This window comes from Haliaeetus leucocephalus, unplaced genomic scaffold (genome assembly GCF_000737465.1).
Source record: "Haliaeetus leucocephalus isolate CR32 unplaced genomic scaffold, Haliaeetus_leucocephalus-4.0 Scaffold0, whole genome shotgun sequence".
Taxonomy (NCBI): domain Eukaryota; kingdom Metazoa; phylum Chordata; class Aves; order Accipitriformes; family Accipitridae; genus Haliaeetus; species Haliaeetus leucocephalus.
Window position 1 is genome coordinate 12663241 of NW_010972436.1, and position 15243 is coordinate 12678483.

A 15243-nucleotide genomic window follows, 5' to 3' on the forward strand; every position below is an offset into this window, starting at 1 on the left:
CAGCGGGTGGTGAGCAATTGCCCTGCGCATCATTTGTACATTCCAATCCTTTTATTACTACTGTTGTCTTTTTATTAGTGTTATCATTATCATTATTAGTTTCTTCTTTTCTGTTCTATTAAAGCATTCTTATCTCAACCCAGGAGTTTTACTCCTTTTCCCGATTTTCTCCCCCATCCCACTGGGTGGAGGGGGGAAGTGAGTGAGCGGCTGCGTGGTGCTTAGTTGCTGGCTGGGGTTAAACCACGACACAAATAAATACAGCTGAAGAGCGAGCTTTAAAGCGAGAAGAACTGAAAGCTGAGAGTTGCCTTTGGAAATCTGCTAAGAAGGTAAAGAAGCACTGCACAGTAAGAGCAGGTAGTCTCCAGTTCGCTGCTAATAGACTTCCTTGAAGGCTAAGTTCAAGATTTCATTTAGGTGCTAGAAACAAAACAAATATGTGCCTAGATTTAATACTTCTCTCAATAAATGCCTTGTCCCTTCTTCAGAAAACACAAAACCTTATATGAACATTAAAAGGTTCTCATTTGCCCACAGCTATGTTTTACTTGTAAACATTTTGCTTTGTAATCTTCATTTCTCCTGATACTACTGTTGTTAAACACTCATTAGAAATTTGAATTGAGGTCTTTAGTTTTATGTCATCATACAGAACCTAATTTCCAGACATTTTTCCAAAGGCAAGTGATTTCCACTGTTCTGTTAACAATATAAATCCAAAGGAAAAGACTTTCTTAACCCTGCTCACCAAGTAAACAGATTTCTAACATGAACGAAGGCTAAACTGGTCTTCTGGTTGTCAGGCAGATTTTTTTTTCACCAAGCTCTATTCTCTACATATGTAAGATTTTACAGAAACGGCAGTTAAACATTAATTAAAAAAAAAAGGCCAAAAAAAAAAAAAAAAAAAGGATTTGATGCATACAGATTGAGAAACCTTGGCATAGACTTGTGCTTTTTCACTTTCACTATTCGGGCAGAGCCTGCTAAATTTACATCATGAAGAGTTTGGTTTATTCCTGCTTAGTACATTAAACATCATCCTTACATTCTCTACTCAATGCAAGTTAGTCCAAGATCCAATTCAATTCAAGTTCCCTGAGTTCCTAATAACATTGAAGAGAGCACTTCTGTACAGCTCAATGATACAGAATTAACCCATTCAAAACCCCAAATTTAATCACTGACAGGGACACCTATGCTTTGAGGTAAAATTAAATATATATAAATATATATACACACAGACGTATATTTATCAATTAGCACCATCTAGTGGGGTCAGTACAATTTATGCCATATGAGAAATATGTAGGTTACTGTTCAGGTTTTTCTACATGCTGTGCAACATGTTATGATACAGCACAGGTCAAGTAATTAAATTCAGATGTAAAAAAAATCCCCCCCCAAACCCCAAACTCTCTCATTGTAATTCATAACATTATGTTATTCCACTATAAATTACATTTTAAGAAAAATACTGACACTGAACGCTGCATGTACATACATACGAATATTTATTGACAGGAAGAGAAAAACCCACCTTTTAGGCATTCATACACATGCAAAACACAATTACAATTTAATTACTATTTTCTATTTTGCTCTTCTGTTCCCCTATCACACACCTCAAGAAAAATCTACCACTCTTTAAAAGAAGCTACTCGGAAGCATGCAAACGATGAAAAAAAAAAAACAAACCCTTTTATTTAAGGCCTCCACCATCAGAGCAGAATTCTGCTGTAAACAGAACTTTTGCTAAAACTGGATCAAAGTGCCACAAACGTTGGATCACAATCCAAAACACTAATAAAATGACAGATTAAATACTTCTGAAATCCTCAAAGTAATTAATTTAAAAAGAGGTCACCTACACTAAAAACAGATCCTAAGAACTAACCACACTCATTTATGCAATTTCTCAAATAGGAAATCTAGAAATGAATTTTTAGTCAGCTTTACATTAAAAACTGAAGGGACTTAAGCCATGCAAACAAATAATGCTGAAGAATTTCAAATGCAAAAGCTCACAGTAGCAGACTCCCCATACACCAACCATATGCAAGAAAGACTCACAAATAAAAAGCAGCAGCACATGAGGGTGCTTAAATGCAACAGGCAAAATCTCTACTAGCCTCTACCAACAGGCAAGTGAGCTAAAAATGTTACTGTTCCCTTGTCCCTCTGCCTGCTTACAGTCCAGGTTAAAAAACAAAGCAAAACAAAACAGAAAATGATTAATCACTAAAATTAAGTACACGCTTAAGAGTATTAGGATAAGTCACAAGTGTGAAATTATGCATTTGCTTAAATGCTCTTTAATGAAGCCATGGTCATGAAAGCAAAGAACACCTACAGGGATATGCTTTGCATTTAGGCCTTCCCTCGTTTCTAAAAAAGGTGATTGACAGTTAGCACCACTTTCCAAACAGATCACAACAAATCAAGTGGAACTTGGACAACAAGGGACAGACACATCTCTGGTGAAACCCCACACCTAAAGTTAATAAGAAAATATAAAGTTGTGAAATCTTAAAAAACAGACAGCAAAGCAAAGAAGCACTTTATGGTGGTTAGTAAAGGATAATCTTCTGTTCTTCCATACTACACTTGGCATTAGGTGAAAGTCGGTTTTATTTTTGTTTCTGGGAATAGTGGTAGAAGTAGGTGAATATTCAGAAGAATAGAAAATGTGGAGAAAATATGTAGATATGGGGGAAAAATTAAGATAATAAAAACCAGCAGTGGAAGACTTGCAGTGAGTACTTCAGAAGTCACAGGACATAAGAACAGAAGATGCTGAGGCCTGCACAATACAGCCAGGTGCCAGGCTACAATTTAAACTAAATGGAAATCAAAACAGAGATTCTAATAAATTAATTAATACCAACAAACAAGATTTTTAGTAAGAATTTTAATTTTAAAGAAGATGAAGACAGCATCTGAATTTTATTTAAGATAGAGAGATGTGTAGGAGTAAAATGTCCCAAATAAGTACAACCAGATAATTACAATACTGTTAATGCATACAACTAATTCTCAACCTTCCCTGCAGAGGACAGAGAAACACCAACACTGAAGTGGAATGTGTGTTGTAGGATAAAAAGGAGTATGAAAAATAATGACAAAATATTGGAAAAAAATTGCAGTAATTTAGGAGAGATTTACTGCCATTTCCCTGTACCTTTTCAGACCACTGCACTTCAGGCTTTTGCACTAAATCATCCAAACATGCAAACCCATTTTACAGGAAGCTTCAAATCAAAGCAAACATATTCATTTCTTTTTATATTGGATAGGGTAACACAAATGTATTTGTACAGGTGTACAAAATTACAGCCATGCCATATCTTTAAATTTTGGAAAGCTGGTAGAAAACAGCAGAAATTACCTAATGACAGAGTAGATGACAGTAACAAAGATAAGGGAGCTGTATTGGCACTCCTACTATTATAAAATAATAACAGAGATAAGTTTAGCAATTTTATTCTTCAAGAAATAAGGATCTATGAAAATGCAGACCAGCAATTCAAAAGTATCAACTACTGGGATGCCAAGAGACTTCCTGAGAGTTTCCAACCAGGAACCGCGCCCCCCCGCCCCCTTTTTTCAAGTAGGATGCAACCAAAGTACTAGCCAGCATGACCTAGCCTGATTTACACTGCACTTGAATATGAAACCAGCAAAAATTTAAATAATATCAGGAAGAACTATCATAAACCAGGGAATTTTATTTTACATTTTTATGCCATAAATCAGTTATAACATTAACAAAACCAAAAGGGAACACATTTCTTTTTATATCATGCAGAAATGTCAATTTATACTTGATAGAACAAAAAATTACAAATATTGATCCAGCTTAACTCAGTTGAGCTCCCCCAGATCAACTGAAATACACTGAAGTACTCTCTAACTGTATCCATCTTCAGACGATCAACCTCAGTGTACGAGAGGTCACTCTTACCTACATTCTTAAAGGTTTGGAAAATCAGTGGAAAAGCTGAAATAACTAAAAACCAGCACAACATTCCCACACAGAATGGTTATAAAAGTGTTAATAGGAATAATAAAAGGAGAATAAATGCACATAACACAAAGGGAATTAAAGGTGTCTCATACATTAGAAATTCATTTAGCAGTAGAAAAATAAATAGAAAATAATCCAGTTCTAATAAGTTAAAAGACCAATATACATACTCAGAAAACACAGAGACAGAGCAGAAGCAGGACAGAAGATGTGATCAAGTCATAGGTCTTACTCGGTGGTTACCTGATACGCAACAAGAGGAAAATATTGCTTCCCCTTTGAGAGAAAACAATAATAAAACTTGGTCAGATTATTAGTTAGAATTAGTTAGAAATTGGTAGAAAGTGGATGTTTCAAGATGAAAGAGCACGGGAACACAACTACAAATATTTTGTTACTTGGCACGTGCTATGGTATGATTCGTAGTTAGTCTTTAATGACGTATCAAACTTCAATATGACCAGCTTAGTATTGCAGATGCCGATTAACGTGATTACAATCATGGGTTACTTTTTCCCTAGAATGTTTGAAACTAGGAAATTCAAAATTGCACCCTGATTTATGGTTTGATCCTGATTAAAGCCGTCTATGTCTGTAGTGTCATTACTGGATTATTTAATCACTAAATGTCAACAAAGCCTGCTCTTTTCCATGCAACCCAATCTGTAAAGCACATTAAAACTGAAGATACTTTATGAAGATGATATCCATACTAAATGTAAAGCAGTACTGAAGCTATGCCATACATAATCCCTAGCACTTATAGCTGGCAGGTTTGGGGTTTTTTTAACTCTTAAATGTCAAAATAATCGAGGCAGTCGTGTTTGTGAATAATTGACATCATTGGCATTTACCTTGTGCAGGTTGTGATTTCTAGCAAAAGGCAACACGAAAGGTTAGAAGGAGATAGGGAGACAATACGGATTTAATTTCCAATGGACAAAATAAGACTGTTTAGCTCACACCATCCCCACCACTCAGTAAACATCATGTTCTTCAGGAAGGATCATACTGTACCTGAGCCACTGGGGCAGAAGTCAGTGGCTCCAAGGTTCAGAATCTCCTCCTCTTGGGAGCAATGATTTCATGTTAGAGGTCTATGAAACAGGGTGAAGGAGAAAGGCAGCAGGACAGGAATCAGAAAAAAAACCAACCTAAAATTGAAGGGGAGAGCACAAAGTACCTACTTGGCATAATATTCTCTGAAGCAAACAGTTCTGAAGGAAAAATGTGTCCTTGCTGACCATCACATGCATCAAGAGGGGCATACTGATGCATCTAGTACAGTGAGTGAAGGTACAGGTAATGAAATTAAATTAAGAAATGGAATTCAGAAGTCAAAATGGATTATTATTTTACCCCTTGGCATCAATAATTTTGGTGAGTGTATGTCTGTGTGTGTAAGATCCAGGTCCAGAAACTGATGACAGCAGGGTGTGTTGATATTTCCCTAATGAATTTAACCATGTGTGTACTTTGCTAGCAATCTTTAAGCTAGAGTAGCCAGCAAGTAAGAGGACACCCACATCTGGAAGGACTCAAGGTCTTAACCAGTGGCTGGGTAAAGGGCCCAGGGTCCAGGCATGGCTATTTAGTTGGACTTAGAGCCCATGCTGGTATCTGAGGAATCTGTAAATGTGGTTCTGCTTAGAAATCTAAAGAGTGATGGTGTGTGTGTTTTCAGCGGTGAACTTCAGTCGTGATCAGCTGGAGAGGAGAAATGGGACCAGGCTGTCTGCTTTTTTGTTTATATGATTGCCATTGGCACTTACATGGGTAAAGGCACTGCTCTGCCTGTGGTAGCCTTTCTGGCCAGCTGGGCTAGTGGCACAGGTGCTCAGCCTCGCTACTGGTTGGACCTACACATGGGAACAACAGCGGCCGCATCCATCTCTCAGTGCAACAGACTGGGCTTCTGCAGCCGAGTCAGAGGAGTCCTCACGTCCTGGGGTCAGCTACACTTGGCAACTCTCATAACACCCTCAAACTCCAGCACTGATGGAGTACAAAAGATTTAAATATCTCATCTAGTTTGCATGTAATGAAATGGCGTAACTTTGCAAATACATGCAAACTAGGTGAGAGTAATGTTTTCCCTAGGAATTTATATGGCCACATTAACATGGCATACAAATATTTCATCTTTATACACTTCCTGTCTTAATTTCCCTAAGAGACAAGGAATTAATCCAATTCTTATTTAGTAGATGAAAAACAGAAGAAGCTTGCAGACATACATGGGAAGACACACTGAGAGAAAAACTGGGTCTTAGTAAGAAAAATGGAGGTGGGGGAAGACAGCCGCAAAATACATGACCATAATGTACGCGTGTGCAACTCTAAATTGCCCACTGAGGCACCAGTGTTTTTTGAAAACAAATCTAAGACAGCTCTAACTTTAGACAATTCAATGTTTTTAAAACTGTCACTACAGGAATAGGAGAGATTTTTGCACTGTAGGTACCTCAGAGTGGTTCAGCTGGAGGAAGAAAGCATGGAACCCTTCTCTCTGTAGCACAGAAACAGACTATATCACCATACTGAAGATGCTATGTCAAAGTGAATCTGTACATGTAGGCTTCGCTGTTGCATTGAAGGCATAGGCAAGTTACAGCAATTGCCCATTGTAAATTACTCATCCTTGATTTGCACAGACAGCTAAGCCTTATGCTTTGCATGTTTTTGAATCTTATTTCTTCAGCATCTCACTGGTTACTCTGCAGTGACTGGGCACCACATGGATAGCACCAGTTTTTTAAGTGCTTACATGCTGCAGCTCTCAACTTAGTGTAACCTGTGTTTGAAGTGAACTTCCACTGACATCACCACACCTGCAAACTGAAACACTGGATTCTACCAAGATATACAGAAATGGCTATTACAGAAACAACCCGTGGTTAAGAGAACACTGCTATACAAACAATGCTATCTGTAAGCCTAAAGGAATAGTGCACATGTAGCATACTATGCTGCTCTCTTCTTTCCATGCTTTAGAAAGGAAAAAGAGTTATAAGAGAGATAACTGAAAAAAGTTGTTTTTTTTTTTTAAAAAGTGCTTAAGCCGGCATAGAAGAAAAAAAAGTAATGGGGAACAGAAAAAGAAAAGATGAGTAAAAACTATGCGTGTATGCCTGTATTTCATACAAAAGAGGGAAGATGGTGAGGATGTGCATAACTTTACACATATTACTGAACACTACACATTAACTTTACGAGGATTAGCTGAGGAACAGATACAACCAAGATTTCCAAAGAAAGAAGGACAGTTAACGTAAACAGTAACAAAACCTGCTGGTAGGAAACACAGGCAGGCATTTTTGCTAAATCTTATTTTAAAAATTTTTATTAAATCTTATGGTACCAGTTTCCATGCTTCAGAAAGTTTTTGTAACTATCACATCCTATCCTTCTTAACTCTTACAATGTTTTGGCACTGTAGAGGCTTGTTTGGGTAGTTATGACTTTCTGTTCTTAAAAGGAAAATAGTCCAAGACAGTAACAAAAAAAAAAAATTGTTTTAAACACTCCCTCACATGTTCTGACACAGAACTTCTGGTCCAAGGGAAAAGAACACTGTAGAAAAACAGTTTAAAATTACATTATCCTTGGATGTCTTGGATTTATCAGACTACTATTACTGAGCAGCTTACGAGACCTTTGATTGGCCTCAGTACCACAGACAAAAAATGTATCACTTTGGTTAAATAAATACTGTACAACCTTCATAAAACAAGAAAAATCTGGGTATGAGCATAGATTTGGGTTCTAAAACTTCTCTTTGAACCGCTGCACCAGTTTTGTCAGCAGGCTGGTACATTGCCCCTTCGGTAACAATGAAATTACAAACTATTTGTCTTAGAAGGACTGATTTACTTCTTTTACGTCCAGTACATTTTGGCTGGATTTCTGCTACTCTTTGGAGGGTTCCCAGCAGAAACTTTAAATCAATTACTGCCGGTCCAAAAAAATGCCTCTGTCTGGATTTTAACCTAAACCAAAGTTTTTTCACATTCCAAAGCACTGATTTATTCACAAGTTTCAAGTAACAGTCATAGACCAACACTTCACACCTCTGATTTAATAAGCTTATCTACTTTATTTTTCACTTCAAAAGTTTGTTGGTACACCATACCTATAGAGACTTCTGATACCAACCCAACTTCTACAGCTTTTATGAGACTAAGCTGTCAACAAGACAATTTAATTGATACTTTGGAAACTGATCTTTGAATTGTTTTATTATTATTATTATTTTTAACAAAGTGGGCTGAAAGGAGAAGTTGATGACAGGAACGGGACTTCCTTATGAAAATCTAGATGAAAAGTTGCAAGTGCCTATTACTAAACACATTAGCAACACTGATGTAGAAACTGCAAGATGCTAGAGATACCAAACGTCCAGACTTCTGACAAATAAGTTAACACTAGATAGCCAGTTAAACTTCTACCAAAAAGTACAAAATAAAAACATATGAAAAAAAATACAAAAAAAGTATTTATCACAGGAGAACCCATTCAATAGACTTCAGGACAAAATGATTATTTATGTCCACTAGCAGCCTGTTTCCTAAACAAATACTTTTGGTTGAACCATCACAGAGGATCCATATTTCACCCCAACTGCACTAACCCATCCACTTGGCATTAAGTTGATGTGCATTTTCTTACAAACAAGGTTACACCATCCAAAGCTATGCCTGGCCACATTTTCAATAAATTGGAGATGCATTTTCTCATTTTATTAAAGGCACAAACAAGCACAGGTATGTATGTGTAAACACACATGGCAAAACAACTTTGTCTTTATGCGGCGAAGAAACAGTAAACCTGTTACATGTTATAAAACGTGGAAAGTTGGGGGGTTTAGTTATGATTTCAAACAGGAATCCATTTTTATTTTGCTTATTTTTGCACAGTTACTACCTGATGTACTGCTTTTTTATACAATAAGAGCACAAACAAGTCAAAGGGTTCAACACACACAGATCAACCAGAAACCTCCCCAATCTCAACAAGAGAAGCAATCATTTGCTCAATGCCTGGCTGCTAGCTACCTTTTCCCTAATGTTTCCATAGAAACAATATCGGCCTGAATAAAGTAAAGATCCTGTACTATTTTCTATAAAACTTCAATTACTTTATTTTGATTAATCTGATCACTGTTCCCATGGAAATTAAGTTTAAAGGCAGCTGACTGCCTCCAGCTAAGAGCGATCTCTTTACTTGCAGATTTCAGTTGCTGGCTATTGAGTAGGTCTCAAAAAAATCACTTTGGCTTCAAAAGTAACGCTTTAAATTTATGTGGCATTTCATAAGGAATAACACCTTGCATTACACTTTTTTTGAATGCAATAATTTTGATGGAAGCAAAACGACTCATTGCTTCAGTGGTAGTTATTCCAAATATGAATGCAAACTATTGTCAGGCATTAAGAGGCTTTCTTAGAGTATTATTTTTCCAGTAATTTTCACCTTTAGGTAAGCAGAAAGCATGTGGCAAGTTTATATTTCAGTATATGAATTAGACAATTATCTACAAATACTTTGCGTGAGAAAAGTACTGAAATTCTAGCACTCCTCCATATATATTCTGTATATACAACTCAAGCAGGAAGCTTCAAAAATTAACTGGAGATCAAGCTTCCTCTCCAGACAATGAGAAAAAGAAAAAGAAAAGCCTTCAATTTCTTCCATGCAGCTTTCGTATTTCTTTCAAGATGGGGTATCCTAATACTGTCCATGTATACTGTACTGCTAGATAGTTCTGTAGGGCTGAAAACTTTGAGTATCGTGTGCTTTGCCAGCAGGACTTGAGGCAAGACTGGACCACACCTCTTTCAACAAGTGACATTCACTGAACATGGACATCCTTACAAAAATCAAGATTTCCTTGATCTGTGATGATCTGGATTTAAAGAATGACAAGCAACTGCCACCTATTATCTAGTACAGCAATATTAATGAATATGGTAAATTCCTTCTCCCCTTGCCAGAAATAGTAAAAGTTTTCAAACTGGCACAACAGACCACACCTGTGCATTGTTTGGACAGTCTGCATTACAAAAGTGACCGCTTTACTCTTGCCATCAGTAGGCTTTGCATGTTTTCTTTGACTGAAAGATGTAAACTATAACGTAACAAGCAACCTTGCTTGATTCTCCTCTAGAGCATGAAGAACAATTATTTTTCATTGGCCATGAATTGTTACTGGCTGCCAACCACCACACTCACACCTCCTCCTCCAGATGGCCAGGTGGTAAATGCTTACTCACACTGCCTTTTCCTTCATTTTTTCCCATCTCCAAAGCAAACAGCACTTAGACCTCCACATGAATTTACAGAACTGCAGCCTAGTCCCTTTACCGGGGAGGCACAGCTTTTTAAAAATAAATATGGTTGAGAACTCAGCAGTAAAGAACCTTAAGGACTTCAAGTACCAAAGCAACATTTTAGTGAATGAGCTATCAGTTTCAATAATTCCACCCACTCCAAGGTGGTCCATACATCTCTCCAACTCTCCAATGCTTTCCCCCCAAACCACAACCCACCCACTCTGTTAGATCTGAGGTTAGTTGCCACCTATGGTCTACGAAACTCCAGTCCCACTTTCTCTTCTAGTGCATTTTCCAGGCTTGCTGCTCTTGGGTAACACAGCTCCTCTGAGCTCCTTCCAAGGTGGCTGCTTTTGTCTGCCCTGAAATCAGAAACTGCTCTCACTGTTCTCTTAACAAGTGCAAACATATTAGCCACCAAAAGCCCCTCACAAACACACCCTGCTCTCTCCATCTTCTATATAATATAACAGTTAACAGAAAAGAGTTCTTGTGAGCCACAGAAAACAGACAGTTCCAACAATAAATTATGAAGATTGTATAAATATTAGTTCTAGAGAAAGTATACATGAAGAACAAAGTAATGAGAAAGTAAATAACTTTAGTATGTTGAGCAAAAAATATTTCAATATCAGCTTCAAACTTGAAGTGCCGAAGCAGTCAACATTAACATCATCAGGCCGCCATGAAGAAAGCCAGCTCCATCTCAGTACAATCATTCATTCTATATCATTTGTGTCATGATCAGGTCTTACACTATCTAATACATCCTCCTCATCCACCATCACCCTCCCAGTCCTTTGACATATACAGAGATATAATTCCCTCCATCTATGGGTCATTCCCATCAGAAGTTCAGAACGAGTTCAGAACAATCAGTTGTCACACACGACTCATCAGAACAACTCTTATAATCTGAAGTCCACTTCCTCTACGTTATTCCAGGAAGAAGATCCAAATGCATGGATGCTTGAGCTCGTGCCGAGGCAGGAGCATTCACCATCCAGATGCATGACACATGAGATGAATGCACATGATCTGTGCAGCATGCACCTGGATGTTGGCTGCAGAATGTCTGACACATCACAGGTAGGGGAAACTGCACCATACGACCCCTCCACAAGTGCCAAAAGAACCTGCATAGCTCTTCCCAGGTGAAACGTTGGATAGCTATGAGTTAGTCTATTCTCTACCATAAAATAAGCCATGAAACCTTACTGAGACTCTCTGATTCTGTACTACAGATGCAAACCCTTTCATCCTACAGACTAACAACTTTTTTCATGGAGTTTGTGTGTAAAGCTCTGGGTAAAAACTATAAGTGTATATAAACTTGCCTATGAAGTAGGCTTGTACCAGTCCAGACTGAAGATTTAGCACACCATCTGCAGATCGTTGATTTTATCACTGTAAGCATGTGTGAAGTCAATCCCTTTTGCTTTGCCCTAGTCAGCTCATTTTTTGTAAATGGTATCTTTATTTTTCTCATTACCAAAAACGGAACCACAGTAGGCTGAAAGCATCTACATTTACATACTGAAAAAATCTGAGTCTTCATAGCGAAAATTTCCAATACTTCTACACCACAATGATTGTAAAATTTGGGCTACGTAATCATATGATTCAACTTGCAAGCCAAAGAGATTACACCAAGATACATTCAACTATTGTATTTTTGGAAAAGTTGTTAGCCATCGACATGGACAAACATTAACATATACAAAATAATTTCTCAGAACTCCAAGTCAAGTCATATCCAGGTGAAACTAATAGAGAATTAGCACAAATTAGGGTTTTGCAGGGCCAGCTACCAAAATACTATGCAGTTATAATAAAATCAGACTATATTCACCAATTATTCCTTACTTCTGCAGTAGCTGTTTTCTTTTCCAGTGCCACGTACTGCTTTTTGGATGTACAAACTCTTCCCTATCACGGGGAACAGCAACACCACTTGCTGTGGCTTCTTTTTCGTAATGCAAAGTACAGTACTGGCTAAAGAACTGTGCGTGCTCTGAGCTGGCCAAAACCAATCAGTAAACTGCAATTGGTTAAGAAATACTTCAGTAGCAGCCCAACAGATAAGCTTACTCAATTCTTGAGTAATCCACAACCAGAAATGTTTAAGGCAACAGCGCAAGTAGAAGCTTCATCCTGGAGCTAAACAGACAAACAGTAAAACATGTGTCTGGTGCACTAATAGCAAGCAAACGCACATGGAAATTCTTGCAGGTCCTCTAAAAATAAGCTAAAAAAGTAGTTAGAACAGATCTTTATTTATCCCTTCTGTTCCTCTAAAAAAAAAAATCCAAGCAGAGCACATGTGTACTGTTTCAGGTTTCAGCTACGTTAGTGCTCATAATTACCCTGAAGGATCATCTCTTCATGTTTCTTTTCTATAAATCTCTACAGAATTATTGGGATCTCTGCTATATAAAAAGTAATGACATAGCTGAAGATTTCTGGTAGAACTTAAGAGAGTCATGTAATAAGACAAGGAAGTAACAAATTGAGGGAAGCAGAGAAATTTTAAACATTCACTATCCAGAGCCAGTTTTCTCTTCCAAACTGTCAACAACAGTTGTGGGTTCCCTCTTCTCTATACTTTGCAAAATAAAATCTAATCAACAGATTCCTTTATTGAGAAAAGGGACAGCAAGAACAGTTGCATCAGTTTTTGCTGGTTTTACTTACTACAATAGGAATGTACTGTAGGGAACAATCCAGTATTTGCAGGGGAATGGACTAGATGATCTAATACAACTTTTCCATTTCTGACTTCTTAGAACAGCTCAGGCTGATCCAAGTTCACAAAGAGGTTTCTGTCCAACAATACTGAATGAAGAGAACTCCAAGACAAGGTTTGGGGCTTTTTTTTTTTTTTTTCCTTTTTTCTTTCTCTTCAATATTAAGAGAGCCAGAATAGCAAACCATATACTATGGTATACAACCATACAGAAAACACTGTGATAACTAAATACCCATAAAACTTAAAATATCCATAAAAAGAGCAGAAAGCTCATTTTATACTTAAACCTTTCAAGCAATCTGGAGCATTTTATCCATTTTATAACTTAGAAAAAAAGCTCTTTTCTAATATTTGAAAGTATTAAACAGTAAGGTAAGAAGATCAGCATAGAAATTTTTATTAAGCAGTATGTCTATCTTAAATAGAGAAATATTAGTGCCTAATTAGTAGTATACCCATGCTCATTTTCTTCCAAAACCAACACATACCAGGATCGCAACATCCTTGGCCCTAAGCTAGTGCCTTTTTTTTTTTTTTTATTACAAAATATCTGTCATCATTGTCTGCCTGAGGAATTAAAAACATTTATCTTTGCAAGTACAATTGACTTTAAGAAGTTATTGCTAGGAAAAACAGTCTTTCAAATAAGACACCGGAACCCAGAAAGAAAGGTTTGGCACTTCTGAAGCCTTATAACAGGGAAAAACTATGGCAGATGGTGTTCTTTCTTTTGCTCTTACAGCTCTCTTCCAAAAAGGCTATGGACTGCCTTCTCTGAAACTTGATAGGATACTGAATAATCCTTCCAAAAATGTGTTAAAGGTCAAACAAATACCATGAGTTTAAGATACAGTTAAGCCCATCTTGGGGCCGGGATATGCACTAGATAACCTTTTGAAAGCTCTTTGTGCCCTACTTTCTATACCTGAACTCCACAGAAACCAAAAGGTGAGGTTCAATAGCCTGTCATACGCACTGGATCAGACCAGATGCTCTTAATACTCTCAATTCTTATAATTAAAAATATTTTTCTTTTGATTGAAATTAATATGGTGTATCAAAGAAGTGTGACTAGTGAACACTAAAGATGCAGTTTCAAGAATTAAGTCTATTGTAAGATAGTGTTAGACTTACTAGGACATGAAAAGAACCGTTCACAGGGTAAGAGTTACATGTACATTTAATACTTGGACATAAAATGTACAAGATAAATAATAAAAATGGTTGGAATACTTCAAAGCCTTCTTATTACAACTGCAATAAAGTGACTATTCACTGATCCCCCCAAACTTTCTATCTACCTCAAGAAAGCCTTCTCATTAATTCTTTTTTGTTAAAAGCAGAAAGACCAATCCACCCTGCAATAACAAGTAATGTGGTAACTAGGGCACGCAACTAGGAAAGCCAGCAGGAGAGCCAACTTTTCCAAACTGAGAGTATACTCAAGGAGAGTAAACTAATTACTGTTGTGCTATCTTTGTCTTCTTTTGAGGGAAGGGGCAAAAGGGAGCAAGTGAAGGAGTTTGAAAAGGTTTAGGTTTTGCCTGAATAGAAAATTAGATCAAATGTTGAAATGTGTTTCACACATCCACATTCATTTTCTAGCCAGCCTTCTTTAATTCCCAATCCAGAAAGAAAACTAATTTAGCAACTGACCTAACATTTTGCTCAGATGCACGCCACTGTCAGCCTCTATTAGAAAGACAACCGGTGTTCCCCTTGCAGTGATCTTCTGAACCACCTGACCAGACAGCTGCAGCAAAGCAGTAACGAGTCTGGGAATCACCGCACTTCAGAAATGTTGATGAAATTCTTTAGGCAAGCAAGTACCACCAAACACTGTTCCCCTGCTCGTTGCTTTTGTGTATCAACTACCAGAGAGTACTTGTGTTTACTTTTATATGCAAATTTACAGCTATTTAAAAAATAATTTTGGCCAAGTATCAACATTATTACATATTTTTCCAGAATAAGATAGCTGAAAGAAATGGAAAAAGGTGACTCTTTCAAACCTACATCAAACTAATCCCAATTTAAGCTTCTTCTAGATCAGTGACTGACAAGGGTAAGAAATTCTGCTCGATTATGTAGAAGTCTGAATATATTCACAGCATGGGTTGCTACCACCTACT

General features: G+C 37.3%; 1 protein-coding gene across 2 annotated transcripts in view; it reads right to left on the reverse strand.

The window, feature by feature from the left end:
* MPP7 (membrane protein, palmitoylated 7 (MAGUK p55 subfamily member 7)) overlaps positions 1-15243 on the reverse strand; it is a 149364-nt gene that overhangs the window by 83158 nt on the left and 50963 nt on the right. The gene's annotated exons all lie outside the window — the stretch shown is intronic.